Source organism: Phalacrocorax aristotelis, chromosome 1 (assembly GCF_949628215.1).
Source record: "Phalacrocorax aristotelis chromosome 1, bGulAri2.1, whole genome shotgun sequence".
In the NCBI taxonomy this organism is placed as follows: domain Eukaryota; kingdom Metazoa; phylum Chordata; class Aves; order Suliformes; family Phalacrocoracidae; genus Phalacrocorax; species Phalacrocorax aristotelis.
The window spans coordinates 103655221-103674267 of record NC_134276.1 but is presented as its reverse complement, the minus strand read 5'-3'; positions in this window follow the sequence as shown (position 1 = coordinate 103674267).

Here is a 19047-nt window from a genome sequence, read left to right as displayed (position 1 = left end):
ACTTTCTGCATTGGTAGTTAATTTTCAGGTTTGAAACATAGATGTTAAATGGTGACAGCTGTTTCTATAATGCTGAGTACCTGACATGTTCCTTTCAATATATATATGATAATACAAATGGAATGCTCTTAACACGCCGTCAGTACCAGGACAGGAAAACCTACCAGTGGTTCTGGAAATTCACATTAAATTTGGGAGTTCTTTTGCTTATTAAAACTTTTTAAGTTTTTTATATTGTATGTTTGCCGTTCAGAGGGTGTCACTACAGGTTCTAGAGGTAACTCCTCTGAAAACTGAGTGAGGAAACTTTTTCAGTTTTCCTCAGTTCTATTTATGTGTTAGGTATTGTTTTATTGTTAAACTTATTTTTAAACATATGCTTTTGAGGCATGTTTGTAATCAGACTTTGCAAAATCAGGTTTTCTGTAACCATGGGGGGGAAATAATGTAGGTATACACAGGTGTGTTTCAAAATTGTCTAGTACAAATGCTGGTAGCTGCAGTGCCTTGGTGCTCAGTGGGCTAGCTGTGGAAGTGCTTACCTTGCTGTGCGAAGCTCTGTGCCCGTTCCCCTACCAAGCTAAAATCTGGTGTAGTTGACTGTGCTGTAATATGGTCCTAGTTCTGCCTGCAGTATAGACAAATCATTAGGGTCTGTAGAATGATCCCTGGCAACTTTTGTTCATTGAGGATTAAATTCTGATTCCTCAGGGGCTGAATGTTAGGATTTGGGGGTTGGATAGGGTAAAGCAGGTTAATGACTGCTGCAGCTTTAGGCTGAAGTCTAGGTTTTAGTAGGCTATAGCGTTGCTGTTCATAGCAGATCTGCTTCATCAAGATAATATGCTCAGTAATTTTGCAGTAAAATTTGCCGTTGCTTATATTGTATTATCACTACCTCTAGAGAGAGGAGACAATTGTATAATTTCTTAACAAAAACGTTCTTTTCATTATTCTTTTCTCAATTTTACATTTGCAGGTACTTGACCTTACAGCAGGTTTATTATTTAAAGTTGCTTTTACTACAACATTAGGCATTGTATAAATATATGGTGTACAATGCCCAGCATTGTTATGTATTTGTATGATGTGAAGGATGGTCCTTGCCTGAAAGACCATGCAATCCAGTGTGGCTCGTAGAGCATTTAATAGCATTCTTATTGTTCATATAATACATATTTTAAAATAATATCGTTCCATATTATTCCATATGTCCTATGTTTAACAGTTTTTTGACTTGTGTTGGTGCATGGGTTTAGTTTGTTCAGCATGCTTCCTTTTGTTTCCAACAGATGGGCAATAAATGGGCGCACCAATGTATGGAAATCACTGTGAGAACAAATTATGGTTACTTGATGTAATGATTCTTTTTATCTTTCTACCAGCTGATGAAATACATGTGCAAGTCTTATTCAAGCTTGTTGAAATCTGAAATGTTTTTGAATTCAATATAGTTCTTGTCATTTTGTACATAATGAAATTCAAGTTTAACTGAATTTCAGTTAGCTTAAGCATTTGAAGAGTTTTACATAATGATGTCTGTCATTTTTTCTTGCAGTAACATTGTCTTGATCTTTGAAAACGATAATCCTAAACTTTGCTGTCTCCTAAATTATTAGCATCATGCATTATTATTGACAAAGAAAATGATTGACAATGATAATCCATAAATCTGTATGCCTTGTCCTTTGATTATCTATGTCAGCCTGTCAAAGTGTCTCTGACTCATTCGATAAGGATTAGTTATCACTTGCGCATTATCACTCTCTAATTTACTGGTGTAACTTAACTTATGGGCCAACTTTCTTTTTTGACTAGAATTTCCTGGAATCCTTTGTTCTACAGAAAGACAAAACTGTTTTTCCTGCAATGCTCAGTATATCACTGTGGCTTTATATTCTTTATTAAAATAATACTCTATATGTTTACCATGATTTGTAAGTATTTGGAATGTGATTGGCACTCTGGGTACGTCACACCATGGAGAGGGATTTACTTATTGTTCCTAAATGTTGGCATCAAATTCTAGCCACGCTAAAATAAAATCCTTGAAATCAATAGGTCTTTGAGAGATCTTTGCTTTCCCTCACTGTTTGCACTCTGGTGGGATTAAACGTGTAGGCCTGGCACCGTGGTTCTGTACTTGAGTTAAACTGATGCTTATGGATGCTGATCTGTTCATTTACCATTTGTGAAGTCAGGTATTACTGATGGGCAGACTGTAGTGGAACTGTGCTTTGAAAGCCTTTTGGAAACTTCATAGGACGGAGCGCTTTGCCTGCCTTCTTGGTGGAGTGAATCAGTACGCAGAAGCTTTGGACAGAGCTGGCTTTCAATTTAAGTTCCACCATAAGTATGCAGGTATAGTTTAAGGTTCTGGGTTCTAACCTAGGAAACCTTGTAAAGTTTAACAGCTGGTCACCTCAGAGGTTGACTCTTCCTTTGCCCTGTTGGAGTGATACAAATAACCAAAGTAAAATAAGGTAATTCTGCAGGCAGACCTCTGGTGCAGACAGCTGGATCTGATGTTTGCACTTAAGATATTCTAGCTGTGGGGCTTTCTCTTGTATTCTCAATGAATGCCAAGATTTGAGCAGGGTGTAAAATACTTCTTTCTGGCCAGCAGGTTACTTTTGAACTACTTATTGAGGCAAGTTGGAGCAGTGGAAATTTATGGGTTTTGTCTGTTGTGAGCATTTAGATTTTTATGCTCTGCCATAATTTCAATATGTATGCTTGGCTTTGGTGTTAAAAAAATACTTGGTTCTTTTTTCTACTGCTGATGAGACAATATCTAAAACTGCTGCTGCAGGATATCTAGCCACTGAGGGTGTGGCTTGTCTGTATCTGATGCTTAGGGTAACAACTTATTTTAATATTTTGCAGGCAGGAGGAATCCTCTGCCTTTAACAAAATAGCTTGGTTAACCATGTGGAAATGGGACTGCCCACTAATCCCCTGCCTCCTGTGGATCTGGAATATTACCCCAGAATTTACAGAGATTCCAAATCATACAGCATGATGATAATAAGGAGCTCACTTCACAACTCCTTATTAAGTGAATGGAGGTTTTGCACTTGAAAGCTTATGGGAAACAATATTAACTTGGTAGAAGACAAACCGCTGTTCAGGTTTTCTGTGCAATCTAGACTTGCTTTTGCTGGTAAACACATGAGAACAGACTTCCCACTTTGCTCCTCCATAGTTATCTCACCAGCCTCTTCTCATCTGACATGGAGACTGGCAAGATAATGAGACTAGACAAGGTTTTATTGTTGGTGCAAGCCTGAAGATCAAAGTATGTCAGATATTATTTCCTTCTCTGGTAAAACTGGTACTGCTGTTCCTACTGTCCAGAGGCACGGAAACCGCTGGGAGCTAACAGCCATTAAACAAAGACTAAGTAATTCTTTTGAAAAGTTCAGTGTTTAACTGTGGCTTAAGAGATGATGTGAACATATGGAAATTAGGACACAGGGCAAGGAAACATAGAAATACATATTATATGTGATGGTTAATAATCTCTTTAGCACAATATAGGGTTTCTAAGAACAACTGTAATGTGTTCACATCATCACATTAAAATTAATTATTCAGTACTTTAGGAAACCTGCATAATAGGAAGCAAGTGTGATTTTTTTTAATTAGGAATCACAAATGACATTTTTTAGTTAATTTATTTGAAAAAAGTCTGCAATTCTAAGGCAGCCACCGTTCTGACTTTGACTTAATTTCTGGGCACGTGTGTAAGCCAATAGCAATAAAACTTTTAGAAATGTTGAACTGTTCACCGCTTGTAAAATTTCTGCTTTTTTCTCGTAACTTTGTGGTCCTTATTCTTTATCCCCATTCCTGTTAGATATTTTAAAACAAAGTATTTAATTTTGGATTAAATGAAATTTGACTTCAAAAGGTTTTTCCCACACCCTCCATAAGTGAGGTGAGAAGCAGCAAGAACTTGTGTCAGCTAGGAATTGTTTCATATTTTCTGTTTGTTTATCTAGGAGAAAAAAAATCAGACTACACAGTCAACAGAAGCAGAAAACGCTGTCTTTATGAAACCAGCTTTCAGCTTACTGTTTCTTGTGAGTAAAACCTGGCAACATTCACCTCTTCTAGCACTGACGCCTATTTTGCAAATCAGTTCTAAACAGGATCAAACCTTGGTGCCTTTAAGTTCTGTGCTTCTGAATTTCACGGAGATAAATCTTCCACAGGTTTCAGTGACAGTTGTTGCAGGCCTCGGCTCCTTTACTCTGTACTTAACCTCCTACTAGCATCACTAGGTCAGAAGCACCCCGGGGGCTTTGTCCTTGGTGATTATCACAAAGCCCATCAGGCTCATTTTAGGTCTCAAAAGAGTTTGTGCCAAACATCTTGCACGGGAACAATAAATAATAGCTTGCTATTGTTCCTTTTAGCCTCTCTTCTTCCCTCTCCTGTATTACCTAGGGCAGAATAGGTTCTGGATTGTAAAGTGATTTTTCTTTATATATAATCAGTTTGCAGTATGTTGTATAATCTGTGTTTACAGTAACCCATTCTGTTGAACCTGTGTTAAAGTGCTTTAGTTTATGTTGTCTATGTCAGGCATTCAAAAAACATGTTCAGTCCTTTTTTCTTCCCCTGTAATGAGTGAGACACAAAAGTCACCAAGAACAGTAGATGTGTTTTGTAGTTATTTGCTTTCTAGCTTTTGGAAGTTGGCTTTTTTAGTGTTTCTTCCTCATGCTGATGAGCAAGTTAGGGTTTTGTTTTGGTTTGTTGTTTTTTTTTTTTAACATCAAGAGGTCCATGTAGTCATCATGCAGTCACTACTTCAGAAGATGCAATTTTAAGGCAGCTAAGTGTCATGGGGTGCAATAAAATTCCAGGTACTAGCAATGAGATTTGATTTACTGTGGGATGTAGCCACAAAGTGTTAAGACTAAAATTTAGTTACATATTCCTTCTTAAGCATTTTTGGTTTTGCAATATACTGGTAAAAATTTCTAGTCAGATGGTACCTGAGGGAGGAGGAAGAAATCGTATGCAAGAGACAACAGTTCTTAGGCCTAAGTTTATAAAATGTGGCAATAGGAAGGCATCTTAGCCTTCATGGGAGATGCATGGACAGATTGCTGAGATTCACTTGATTCAGGTGCATATTTTCTGTATCATTCTGTGTGGCTCCTTCAGCCCAGCAACACAATAGAGGGGTGACAAATGTCTCTGAAATTCGACTACAGTGCCCTAAGAGGGATTTGAACACTTTTCCTTGGTACTGTTGAGAAGTACCAGTGGCACAGTCCTCTTTTGTGGCATCTATTTAGCTTTACAGGTGTCAGCATGTTGATCTTGGGAACACAGAATAAGGAGGACTTTTGGGTCACTGGCTACAGCTGCTTCCAGCTGAAGCAAATGACATTACCTGGTTGATGCACTTCAAAGGAGAGCTTTGTGTCTATCCTTCCCCATGCTATGAACATTAGAATCTTGCTTGCAAGTGTGATGGCTCTGAACTTCAGGAAGATGCTTTTACCTTCCAGATGAGATTTCTTCACATTAAATCTGTGAGCACTTGTTCTTTGTCCTCTACTATTTCTAGAGCAAATAATTCTTTACGGACTTCACTCCTTAGATTTACAACCGGGAGTTGTTTGGTTGGTTGGTTTGGTTTTGTTCTGTTTTTTTGTTTGGTGGTTGTTTTTTTTAATTTACCACTTCTCTTACAGTCCCCCTTGTGGCCAGAAGATGGCACTTATGTACGCACTAAGAAGGGGTAAATGAGACTATCATTTATCTTTGCTGAAGTCGTGTTTGTGGAATGGCAGCAAATATCTTGGGCAAATGATAACTCACAGGATAAAAGTTCACTTTGATCTCATAGGACATGAGGGGCACAGATTCGAGAAAAAAGTCCAGGAACTTGTTACTCCACAGAGAAACTCTGTATTTCCTTATTCAGTAATAAGGATCTGATATGCCCCTGGATTCAGAAGGCAGTCATCAAATCCTGTGTGTTGTTTGGGGTTGTGGGGTGGGGGTTTTGGTGGTTTGTTAGTTTTTTGTTTTTGTGTTTGTGGGGTTTTTTGTTTTGGTTTTTAAGGAGAATAATCTAAAAGCAGTTTCTAGCACTTTTTTCTATTCCAGCTGAGGTTGTGCTACACATTAAGGCCTGGTCTAAAGATCATTTTCCACTGAAATAGCTTTATCACCTATGTTTTTTGTATTTCTACTTGCCCTTCCTCCCCAAATTACAGTATTTATATCCTTCATGGAAGCTGAGTTGTACTGTTCTCCAGCATAACTAACTTCCCATACCCATTTGTGATAAGACAGCCCAACATCAACCTTATTAATCCAGTATAACTTTGTCAAACATCAGAGACATTGCTCTAAACTGATCTTGTTAGAGCAATACAGCTCTTCTATGTAGCTAGGTTCGAAGGGATGGTGCACTGACTTTGCACGTAGGAGATTGCGGGAGGAGGATATAAAGTGGCTCCAATTCATCCGGGCAGTTTCCCAAGGCTGTCAGCATATTTTTGTGCAAATCATGGGGCCCAACTAAATCAGAGCAGAAACTAGAGTGGTTTGTTTGGCCTGCTGTGCATGGGGTAGTGTTGCCTAAAATCCCTGGACTTGTGCCTGTGGCACTCTCACAGGGTTGGGATCTAGCTTCCCTATAGCCCAGCTCTTTGAAAAAAACCTTTTATCAGGGTCTGCCAGGGGTCTGATGACATCAGTTCATCACACCAACAGCCACAGTCACTGACCCTTTATGACCTTCTGTCCCTTTCGCCTGCCATTGTTGCCCACAGCCTTCTTCCCACTACCTTTTTTTATCAGCGATTTATTTTCAGGATTTACTGCCAGACCTTTTGCTTTGCTTTCTCTAAAAGCAGTAAACATTGTAGTGGACAGTGCCAACTTGCATCTGAACTTCCCCAGCCTGAGTCCTGTTTCAGTCAGAAAACTAAGTGTGAGAACAACTTGAAAACATTTCACTTGCATTTTCATCAGATGCTCTTGGAAAATTATTATATACATGTATTTTTATATATACACATACATGCATTCTGCACCATGGCTACTACCAACCAGATTATTTTCTACATTGCATGCAGAGGGATTCTTGCAGAGGGTGGTTCATCCCCTGGCTCCAGTGGTAGTTTGTGATTCAAGAATGAATTAAGCTGTATCAAACCCCAGCCCAATCTTCGAAGATCCACATCCAAGTTCTAAGCCCCTAAGCAATCCAAAGGGCTCCTGGCCTTTTGAGGTCCGGAGACAACAATCAACAGTCCGGGAAGGGAAAGCAGTTGGAAAATACCTCTGGTGTTGATTGTATGCCAATGTCAAATACTTGACTGCTGGCAGGAGATAAAAGACTGAGCTGAGAAAGGAGGAAGGACTGTAAGGAGCCCTAGGGGTGGGCGGGCTGGCTGGCTGTGTCCAACTGGCCATGGGGAGGCAGCAGTGTAAGTGCTGGAGTCCTGGCTTACTGATGGTCCAGAACAGGGTTTTAGTTGGAACGAGGCACAGTTGTTACCCAGACTGCATGCTTTCATTTTTTTATTGTGTGGAATCCAGGTCTCAGTAGTTCTTTGACTGGATGGCTGCATGTGCTTGGCAGTGAGATGTAAGTCTGCTGCTGCTGTTTTGCACCGTCCAACTGCATGGGTCAAAGGCTTCAAGTAGCTCTTGGCAGCCTGAGTATAGCTGCTACTAAATGCATGTGTAATACCATGCCGCCTTTGACCATGAACTGTTACCTGAACTGTTACATGCTTCATTTGCAAAACTCACTGGGTTTTTTGGTGAAGTAGAAATAGTCATTTCAAATATAAATAATTAGCAAAGCAAGCCCTGCCAAAATAAACATTACTCTGCATGTGTGAATCTTCCACTACTTAAAAAGAAACAAGTTATATGATGGGTATGTTGTTTCATGCACAATGCTAAAAACTCAAGTACTATGAAGAGAGGGGTGTTGTAAGAGCCTGAGTTGCATATAACCGAGATCTGGACGTAGGGTACTGTGGGAATCAGGAGACCTGGCTTTTTGTAGCCATTGTTCAGCATCCTTATGTTGCTGCTCAGCCACTTGGCTGTGGCGCCCCTTCTGTCAGATGTGGGTGATGGTGCCTCTCAGGAGATGTCACTGCTTACTTTGGGGTCCCAGGTGGGTTATTGTTTATGAAACAGGTAAAGGACTTTAAGCCGTCCATTGCAGAACATGAGGACATGAAACATCAATACATATCAGTTTGTATTTGACTCTGCCTAGTATCTCATGAGGTATATTTACATCTCATTGGGTAGAGAAAAATGGTTTCTGAAGCCATTAACTGAAATTAAGTCTGTGAAAACAGCAATATACTGTTGAGGTGAAATTCTCAGCTAATTACATAGCCTCCTACAAAACATATGTATGTTGTTTTAACTTACAAAAAATCCTGCTGTGTGCATGTGAAGTTAGTGCTCACTCATGCAGGGTGCTTTTTGATCAGGTCTGCAGATGGGAGCCCTGTATTTTTCTGCAGAAAAGCAGCAAACTGGTGTCAGTGTTAATTCCGTCAAGTGTGTCACATAGTGCGCCTAGGTGTCCTGTCACCGTGGCTGAGGTGGAAATTCAGCCTATGTACTTTGCTGGGACAACCAAAAGGTTCTTGTTAAGGTGGTTTGTTGGTTGCTGAAGTACCCAAAATAGTTGAAGACCACTCTTGAAATCCTGCTGTGAATGTAGAGTGATCCTTGGTTACTTTGCGCAAGTGCTACAGGCAGCCATCCCAGGCCTGAGCGATGGAGCATTCAGCTCGAGCATCGTAACGCCTGCAGGGTGCTAGGAACTTTGGAGGATGTCCTTCAGCTGTACTTGATGTTCACAGGGATGGCAAGCTTTACTTTCGAGGGCAGTCTCAAAGCTCTCTTCAAAAAGCAGCAGAGACTTACAAATGCAAAAGCTTTTCCCAAAGCCATGAAAGCACTCAGCAGACTGCATCCCACAGAAGTCCACAGGAACTAGATGGCCACATGATGTGCTGTGTCTGTGCCCAGGTCTGTGTAAGGGGGAGGCAAGATGGGCATCCGGGGGAGGGACCCTTGTCAGATGTCCCAGTGCCACACATCTGGTAATATCACCGACAGCTCCACGTGTAGCGTGAAAGTGGGAGAGTGGCTGCAAGTCCCTCCATCGCCCTCCTGGCCAGGTGCAGCCCAGCTTGTCCACAACTGCAGGTGCCCGCGGTGTTTAGCCTTAAACCTTCCCACACCTCATTAAAGTAGAGAAGCCATTTGCGGTTTTCCTCATTTTCATCTTTAATTTCCTGTTTAAAATAGCAGTGTTCTTCTATCTTGGCCTGTTCCTCTGCAGACTAATTGTGTATTGGTACTATTTCGCCTTCTGAGAGCTTGCTATGACTCTCTAGCCTGGCAATATTTAGGTTTCTGTGCTCGCTCTGCTGTTGCTATGCGACCGATCACCAACAGCAATTTGTATGACCCTTTCTTCAGATGATATTAATATGTAGGAATGAGTGCCAGCTGTAGTTGATGTGACAGCTTGCAACCACCCTTGTCCCCCTTGCCTACCTCTTGCCTCTGGTATTGCTTCAAGTGAGTTACTGTATGTTTGCTATTGGGTAGTGTGTAAGAATTGAATATTGACAGAAACAGGATGTAAGTGCCATGAGGTCATCCTTGCTGAAAGCATAAAAATGCTCAAGGACAGAAAATAAGAGCATGGACAAAGAGTTGTGTTATGAGCCCTTATATGCAAACCAAAGTTAGAAGGCCATGTTAAAAAAAAAATCTTTGGGACAGTAGATAGGCAATTCAAACACTTGTGAAATTTAAGTGTGTTTCTGTGGTGTGTAAGGAAACCTTTCTGGGTAAAGGTTAAACTCTCTGGCCATTCTTTTGGTGGTAGCACAGTCCTCAGGGTGGATTTTCCGAGACAGAAATAGCTCTTAGGCAGTTGATTCCTATTGACTGTCAATGGCAATTTAGTACCTGATGGCTGTACCCGCCTTTGAAAAGTATCTTTCATAGCAGAGGGATTTTTTTTTTGTTTGTTTTCTGTTGCTTTTGGTTTTTTTTCCCCAAACCAGAACAGTGGTGTTGGAAAGCAGTGGTTAGCATTGTAGTGACAGGCACTGTTAAGGGCCCTGTGGGCCAGCTACCTTCAACTCACCAGCACTGCCACACATCTCCTTGAGAAAGGCATTTTGGCTGGCATTTCCAGGTGAACTCTGGCTTGTGGCACCTTTTTCAGGCCATTTTCAATAGCCTTTGTACTTCTAGAGCATGACTAAAGGGTTTCTGTAAGTAGCATTCCTAATGTGCTAGCTGAAGTGAATTATTTATTTGAGATCAGTGCATTGTTTTCTGTTGATATACCATGCAAGTGGGTATATAATAGAAGCATAACATATAAAACACGTTATCTTAAAGTTAAACCAGAATTAATTGAGAACTCTGTCTTTCAATTTTAATGTATTTGCAAGGTCTCTAGTGGTAGGTTAGTTGCAGCCACAGTGCCTTCATTAGCGTTATTCTTGTCCTGCAGGTGTGTATGCATCGGTTTAATTTTCCTAATGCTCGCATGCCTGGGGATTCCTGTGTGATGAGAAACATATATTACAAAGATATTTTCCAATATATTCATTACTTCATTCAATTTTCCTGTAATTAATCTATATCCACAAATATGAGATGTTATAAAAATATACATACGTTTATAGTGGATTCTAGGAAGAATATCTTGTCAGCATACAGGTATAGTTAGAAACACATTAATGTTGAATGCCTGTAGTTCTAAATATGATTTTTATTTAAATATTTTACTCAAATGTAGTGATTGAGACATACTTCAGAAGCAATTATTTCTGATGTTTTGGAAAGACTCTTAGAACTGTTCTGTATTTTTGATATTACACTATTTGGAAATCAACCAACTGGAAATGAGACACATTTGGCATGGACTGTGAAGATATCTGTATTATGCTTTGAATTACCCTGAAGTTTGTTAGTATTTTATTTAGAATACTAAGAAAATTAAGCTCACATAATCATGCTTTTTGTACACATTTTTGTGTTTTGAGGGAACTAAGCTTTAATCTGGTCACGGGATGATGTATTTATATATGTCGTGAATTGATTGGATAAAACCTTGGCTATTGAGAGTCCAAACCTTTAACCCTCTCAAGTAGTAATGCTTATATATAAAAATCATCCTGTTATATCACTAGGGTTACTTCTAAAAATAAACTTTAGTAAGAATGGACTAATTTTGGATATTATGCTTTAAATATATTTATGTATGGCTTTGCTCCACTTAAAACTACTTATTCTATTTGTTTCAAGATAACGACAAATTTTTTTCATGTCTTACTTTTTATCCTATATTATTGTAATTTAGGGGAAAGTCTGAAGGAGTACTTATAACTGTAAGTGATTCAGAATGCTGCAGTGCTCTTAATAACAAGGTATTTCATTATAATCTTGCTATATAATCTTCACTGTCAGTCAGTTGATTGGCTTTTGATCCCCACTTTGGCTGTCTGGCACAGTAAGACACTTTGCTATATATGTGAAGGGCCTGCAGGATTATTTGCATCAGAAGCAGGCTGACAATGAGAAGTATGACTGGACAGTCATCACACTTGCTTTTCCTGCTCCATCTCTGGTCCGTCAGGGGCCAGCAAGCAGCCTGAAGTGCCCTGGGTCCTGCAATTGAACATTCCTGCAAAATCAGGCTTGTTACTGATGGCTCGTACCAGAGCAGCAATTTTAGGCCATGACAGTTGCCATTCTGAAGGGTTAGGAATTTCACACAATGTAATGCAGGTACAGGAAAAGTCTGCCTCAGAAAAAGAGGATGTGCCTTATGTTTTACAGAGCCATCCATTGTTTTCTCTTTGTAAATAATATATCTTTTTGCTGACCACCCAGCTAACACTCTTCCCTGCTCTGATGATTTGTTTTACAGAAGTCACTATGTCTAAGGATTTGTGAAATTTCAATTATTTGACTGAGGGTGAGCAGCTGATTTGCCAAACCCCTCCCGATCCCATACAAAATATATGTAAGTAAAGAGAAGCAGGGCACAAGGTCATCAGAGGTTAGACCTTTTATTTTCCATAAATGAGATGGATATCCGTAACTGAAAGGTAGATAAAGCAATTGAGCCGTTGCCACTTTTCTAATATTTTGTGCCAAATTCCACACACTCAGGAGCTCAGCACTTTCGTGATGAGTAAACCAAGAATTTCTGCATTTTGACTGTGTACCTAATCACTAGGTATTTAAATATATCCCATGATTCATCACATAAACACAACTTTGTCCCATTTGTCCTTCACCCTTCCGTGTTTTGCAGCTTCTTCTCGTCTTCATTGTAAGTCTGCTTCTCTCTCCTTTTGCATTTCCTAATGACAAGCTTGTGACTAGTCCTTCAATCATCTTCAACAATAAGTGAAGCTGGGTTTGTCAGGAGATAAAATATTTTATTAGATGAATAGGTGGAAAAGACTCCAGACAAGCTAGTGAAAGCTGATCAAACTGTTATCAGTTGATTGAATAAAAGATACATCTCTCCCTATAAGTGATGCTTTGCTTCACCTTTCCACTCTCTCTGTTCCAACAATGTAACTTCCAATTCTGATGGCAAAACTTTCTCTTGATTCTCCCCAGAGAATATGGTTCATTACAAAAGAATAATTCTAGTTTATGGTTCTTAATGCCAGATGGGCTACTGTGATGCTCTAGCCTGCCTTCCTGTTTGACACACAGCATCAGGCTTCTTCCTGTTTGCAATACAATGTCTTTTAGGAAAACATCTGATTTTGATTTACAGAATTCCAAAAAAGGAGACTTTGCCATAATGCCTCACTGGGTTGCTGTGGTGGTTAATTACCCTCACTGTTAAAAATGTGTCTTATAGCTTGAGTTTGTCTAGATTCAGCTCACAAACACTGGATCTCATTATAGCTTTGTCTGTGAGCCTGTGTTCATACTTAGACACGCAAACTACGAGCAATCACCCCCTCCCTTTGCTAGGCTTTAAAGGACCAAGTTCTTCCACTGTGAAGTGTATTATTTAGGTCTTTCTTCAACCCCATAGCTCTTGTCTGAATTTTCTTCAGTTTACCAATTTACTCATTGAGTTGTGGAGAGCAGAACCAGATGTACTTTTCCAGATGGGGTTACAGAGAATACTCCGATCATTTAGCAGCTTTTTTTCTTTACTTCTCCTTGTTTTTCCTTGTGTATGTATTGGTGGGCCATGTTTTAAATTGACTAAGATGCTATTTTTCATAGGTAGGAATGCCCACCCAGTGCCTTAGTCCCTTTATGTTAAGAGGAGACAGGGAGTAGTAGGGTCTGAAAGTGATAACAAAGCCAAAGTTTTCATGAGTAATTCCCTTTCCCTGCCAAATCTTTCATGATACCTAGCATTCATCAGCCAGGTGGATAAATCAGTGCTGATTCAAGGGAGAAAGTATGTGTTTGCTGTAGAAACAAGTGCAGAAATGCATAACCTACTGGGTTTTGTAATAATCCACCTGATATCCTGACATATTCAACCAAACCTTTGAGTGATGCCCTAATCATGTAAATACACAAACCCAGAACTGTGTTTTATCTGTCTTTTTTTCTCCATTTCTCTAGAAAGTCTACCAGTAAAAAATGTAAAAACTTTATTTGGACCCAGCAGGAGCTGGCCTCCAGTTTTCCACTGGAGGACTTACAAGGGTGTCTTGACCGCAACCTCTCTGCAGAATATTTGTAAATAGCACTTTCTACACCCAAAATGGATTCAGTCATTCCATACATATTTAGAGCCTAATTTGTAAAACTTCCTCACTAGGATTAGTCTGATTTTGTTAAACGGGACTATTCATTTGAGCATGGAGTGTGTATGTAAACAAATGTTTGAGAGTTCACATGTGCTTACGGCTAGACTAAACCTAAGGGCTAGACCTGTATGTACAACACTAAGCTAAAAAGGCCAGAAACCATAAGGGAAAGGCAAAAAGAGCTAAGACTTATTTTCAAGCCAGCTTCATGATTTTTGGAGGCCTGAGTTATGATTTTTAGATGCTTGGATTAGTGTTACTGAATTAGGGCCTTCTTAGTGCTAGCTCTGCAACTGAACTGGCTGAGGAATCAGACAGGAGTGCAAATGTTAGCCCTCCTGGTGGAGTTGAGAGGCTGGTTTTAGTCTGCAGCTTCATGATCTTTATGTGGAGACAAGGCTGGAGCCAAATAAAACCCTCTTCAAAACTGTTATCTCAGTACTCTTGAGGTTCAGGAGTTCAGGACTGCAGTAGAGGTGCCCAGGATTATGAAGACGGTTTGGACATCCCCTGTCCAGTGGTGAAGCCAGCTCCCCATTGTTGAGGGGTTTGAAAAGACGTATCTGGTGGTGGTGCCAGATCTAAGGTGTCTCAGACACTTTATCCAGATCCCAGAGTTGCAGCAGTGTTGCACGGTGCCAGCTGCCGAGCACAGTGTCCTGCTGAACTGGTGGCAGTTAGAGCTGCCAGGCAGGCCACTGCTGAAGAAACTGCTGTTTTCTGCCGAGCTTGGTAGCCTGCCAGCCACTTTAACAGTCTGGGCAACTTTCCTTCTGCTAACGATGGCCAACTCCTACCCTCTCTCTCCCTAAGCTTTTGAAGCAAATCTTCCCCTGGCATCACTGGGTCCAGAGCCTGAGTAGCCACAGCGGGAGCTGGGAGCAAGAAACCCATCTCTACTGAGGACACCAGTAAGAGAAAGGGCAACAAAATCCTTTGAAAAAGATTGTTTCACCAGTTTTTTTCTTTTGAGGGAGATATGGGCAAATGGTCTAAACCATCAGTAATTCCAGAGTTCCTACTGTTTTCTGTTCTTCATCTGAACCATCATGACAGGGGACTTGGGCTTGTTACTAATAGTTCTGAGACTGAGAAATAAGCAAGAAAGAAAAAATAACCTGGAGAGAAACAGAAAATAAACAGGAGCAAATATCCCTTTGAGTATGCAGCAAGCATCGTTCAGATAGGCTGGTTTTGGCCAAGTTCCCGTGAGGGAGTTGGGGGCGGCTTCTGGCGGAGCTGCTGCTTGCTGCCACGGCGTGGCAGTCTCAGACGCCCAAGCCAGAAGCAGGGATTTGAGGGCGATGTGTAGCTGTGTGGAAAGGGAACTGTGCAACGTGGAGAGATTTGGTTGGGACTAAAACATGGGTGGGATGCAAATGAGGTTTGGAAGGAACGCTTTGCACAGTGCATCCCTAAGCTTTTGGAAGGAAAACCCAAACAGTACGGTTGACCAAAAAAAAAAAAATTCATACTGCAGGAAACTCTCAGGTAATTTATGAAATAATTACACAGGAATACGGTGTGTGAGCTACATTATTGAAAGAGATGCTCCTTTTGAAATACACAGTCCCTGCATACCATGTTTGTTTCCTGGCATCGGTTCCTGTATCGATTCTGATGCTATGAATCCAAGACCGCCAGTTTGGACCAGTGAAACAGCGTGGCTTGGACTGAGACTGCCTGAGGAATTTCCTCTTCCCTTCCTCTAAGAGCACTATCTTGACAGCTGAGACCAGCCAGAGAGCTTTCGCTGACACACCCTGGATTTGAACATCTGGAGAGTGTAAGCTCTGCTTTCTTTGTGAAACATCCCCAGCTCTGGAATTTACTTCTCCCAGTGGCCTAGCAGAGCTGACATCCATTGACCTTCAGGGCACAATGTAAGGCCCATCTGTTTTCTCATATTTTTGCCTGAGGGTCTGGCAGGGAGGCTCATGGTTAATTTGTCCTGTGGGAGTCTGTGCGAGATGAACAGTGGCCAGCCTGGTATGTATCTGGTTGTTAAACAATGTATATGTGTCCAGGCGTTTACAGGGAAATTAAACAAAATCATTTTACCTTACAGGCATTTTACAGTAAATCAATCTATTGAAATAAACAAACCCGTCAGATTTTGGTAACTGTGCTATGAGGATTCTTCATGCTTGAGTGAGGAAATGATCTTAGGCCATCCATGCTTGATCCTGCAAAGAAAACGTATCACAACCACCTCTATGACAACAGACTGGCATATATTATATGCTCAGGACTAAACAAACACTGACTCATTAAATAGAAGAAGCCCATGTGACAGAAAGCCCTTGTCAACACTAAGAGAATTTCAAGGGAACAAACACATTTCTTTTCCCTTTTTTTTTTGAGTTTAGACCAGTTAGTCCTCTTTTTAAGTGCGCAAAGGAAAAAAAAACCCGCAAGCCTGGTATCAAGCTGAAATACCTGTTGATTTAAATATCTATGGACTAAATGGAGGGTGGGAAACAGGTACTAATTAACTCACAGAGTCTTTTGCCATAGATACAAAGTCTGGTGGGATCAGAAGTACCCTAGATCACAAAGGGATCGTACTATATTCCAACCAAAAAGCTCTGAGTATGCATAATCATCTGTTTCCACTTGAAATCGGATGCGTTCCTCTAAGTCATCACTCCGTTCACCTCTGCTCCACACAGCTACCTGCTTCCTGTGCAGCAGCATCACATCCTTCCTTATGTTGTTTCTGCTCCCACTGCTCATCCTCTACACCTGCTTCAGCTTTGGATCAAAAGCAGATCTTTGCCTTTTTACTTGCTTGAGCTGTCTTATTAAAACATGAATCTCATAATTAGAGAAACTGGGAATTGGTTCCGTACTTGTTTTCATGTTTGTAGAACACCGTGTATCCCCTTCTTTTTGAGAGTTAAAAATAGTCCCATATAGATTTTTATGCTAATTGTTAGAGATTTCAGATACTGAGTCCCACTGAGGTAAAATCACGCAAACAAGATTTATAAATTAACATTTAATTCATTTATTATTAAGCTAATATAGCTTTGGAAGTGTTTCAGGGCTGTGCCAGGTACTGAAACAATGCCAAAGTGTTCACCTGTAAAAAATTGTGCACTTCATAATTGAGTCTCCCAGCTCTGAATTTTTGATGTGGTTTCAATAGTTGGGGAAGTTGCATGCAGAGAGACATGACTGCAGCAAGTTAATCATGAGTTGCAAATGAGATTTGCAATAATCATGCAGCGAGTCTATTCATATACAAAGACAGTTGGAGAATTAATGTTTTCAGTTGCAGAGTACCAAGATGAATTTTCATAGCTTAGCACAAGACTGCATTCATTTCAAAGTTTTAAATCTGATTAAATGTAAAAGGTTTCCCAGTTTTCGGTTAACACTAACTATGCTAACAAAGTCTTTATTTATAGCAGTTATATGATGGGATTTGTGTGCAACAGAACAGCCAACAACATGATGGTTGGCTGAACTTTGTTGTTTTCCTTGCCACACTGTGCAGTCGGGAAGATGTATCACTCCTTTTACATTTCTCATAGGTGAAGTGCTGCCCGGTTAACAGGCTACATATCTAGTACATTATGAACCTATGAGAACCTGTTTATTGACCACGTGGAGAGCAGTTGTTACTCTGCATCTATTAAGAACTGAGAAAGCCTGGGCCAGAGCTGAGATGTGCGGAGCTGCTCCACTAACATCCAGATAATACAAGCTAAAGCCAGCCTGAGCTGAACCATAAGCAGGTGTCTGACATAGTGCCGCGACTGCGCCCTTCGTGTCCACTGCTGCTGTACACTGCTGTGCAGCAGCCTTTACATGCCTTAAAGGAAGGTTGTCAGGTAGGAGCTGGAAGGAACGCAACTAAGTTAGTCCCCGCTGGCTAATGAGGGTAGACACCTTGCTGCTCTCGTCCATGGAGGAAAAGCCTGTAGCAGGGGCTAAGGCAGTGCTAGCAAAGACAGTGAGCTGTTTGACCTGAACACTTCGGATCCTGTCCCTAAGCAGTTGCCCTCCTGTAGCCCTTATATATAGAGTACGTATCTGCAACAGTTTTGTGATAGTGTTATGTGTACTTTTACCACAGTAAAACTCTGCTTTCCAACAATTCATTTAATCATAAAAAAAACTATTTCAGGCTTAAAGAAAACATAGAAATCTCAGTTCAGGAGTGAAGTCGCTGGTGTGTTCACATTTTAGCATGAATGTAAACAACATGTTTGGAACATTTCTTGCAAGAAAGCCTTTAAATAGCTGACTTTCTTTGGCTGAAAAACCAGCAATTACTGTAGGTGCAAGCACACCGTGGACACAGGGTGATGGTGCTCAGCCTGCAGCAACGATGGGAAAACCACCAGTCCTACATTAGGCTCTGTGGTACTGGGATATTTTCTGACTTATTGACAAGAAAGTGGAGAAGAGTAAGGAGATGATACAATCTTACAGCTTGAGGGCATCTTGATTCTGCATGTCCACTGAGGCAGGCTACTTGCTTGAATGTTGTCTGGCACAACATTTACAGTATCATTTGGACTAGCGTCAGGCCATTTTCAAATGTAAAGCTTTATTTCAAATACATGCTCATCTTCGTTCTCATTATGCATTTCAATTACTCTTAGAGCACAATAACAGTGTGCCAGCGTGACACCATGGAGTGACCCAAGAACTCCACTGAAGGGGCTCTGTCAGCATTCATAATAGCTCACACCTTTTTCTGCACGATACGCTAATTCCAGAGATTCACAAAAGTCTAATTTCCTTTTCCTTTGTGTGTCATCCATCACTGATATCTAAAGGCTTTTGAAAATACCAAGTATTTCACGTAGGCATAATTATACAATGCTCTTGTGTTCTCTCATATGTAAATGAAACTTATATTCAAGGTCCTAAATTTTATGACACTGTGCGCTGCAAGGAGGGTTTCACAGTGGTTTAATTTAAATTAAAAAACTGAACTTCCTAATTAATGAAATGTGAAAAAGAATAACATAATTGATACAGCAACCACCTACTATTTACTTTGATATTAAATTCAGTTTGGTTTATGATAACCCCAAGTCATCGCATGCTCTCGATTTTTATATTGGCTGCAGAGAACTGTATTACAGAAGCTGCAGGGCAGAGAGCAAACTGGAAATTTGGTGGGAGCACAGGAATAGCAGAGCTTTTGGTGCTTGGAGACACAGTGACAGATAATCCCATTGCC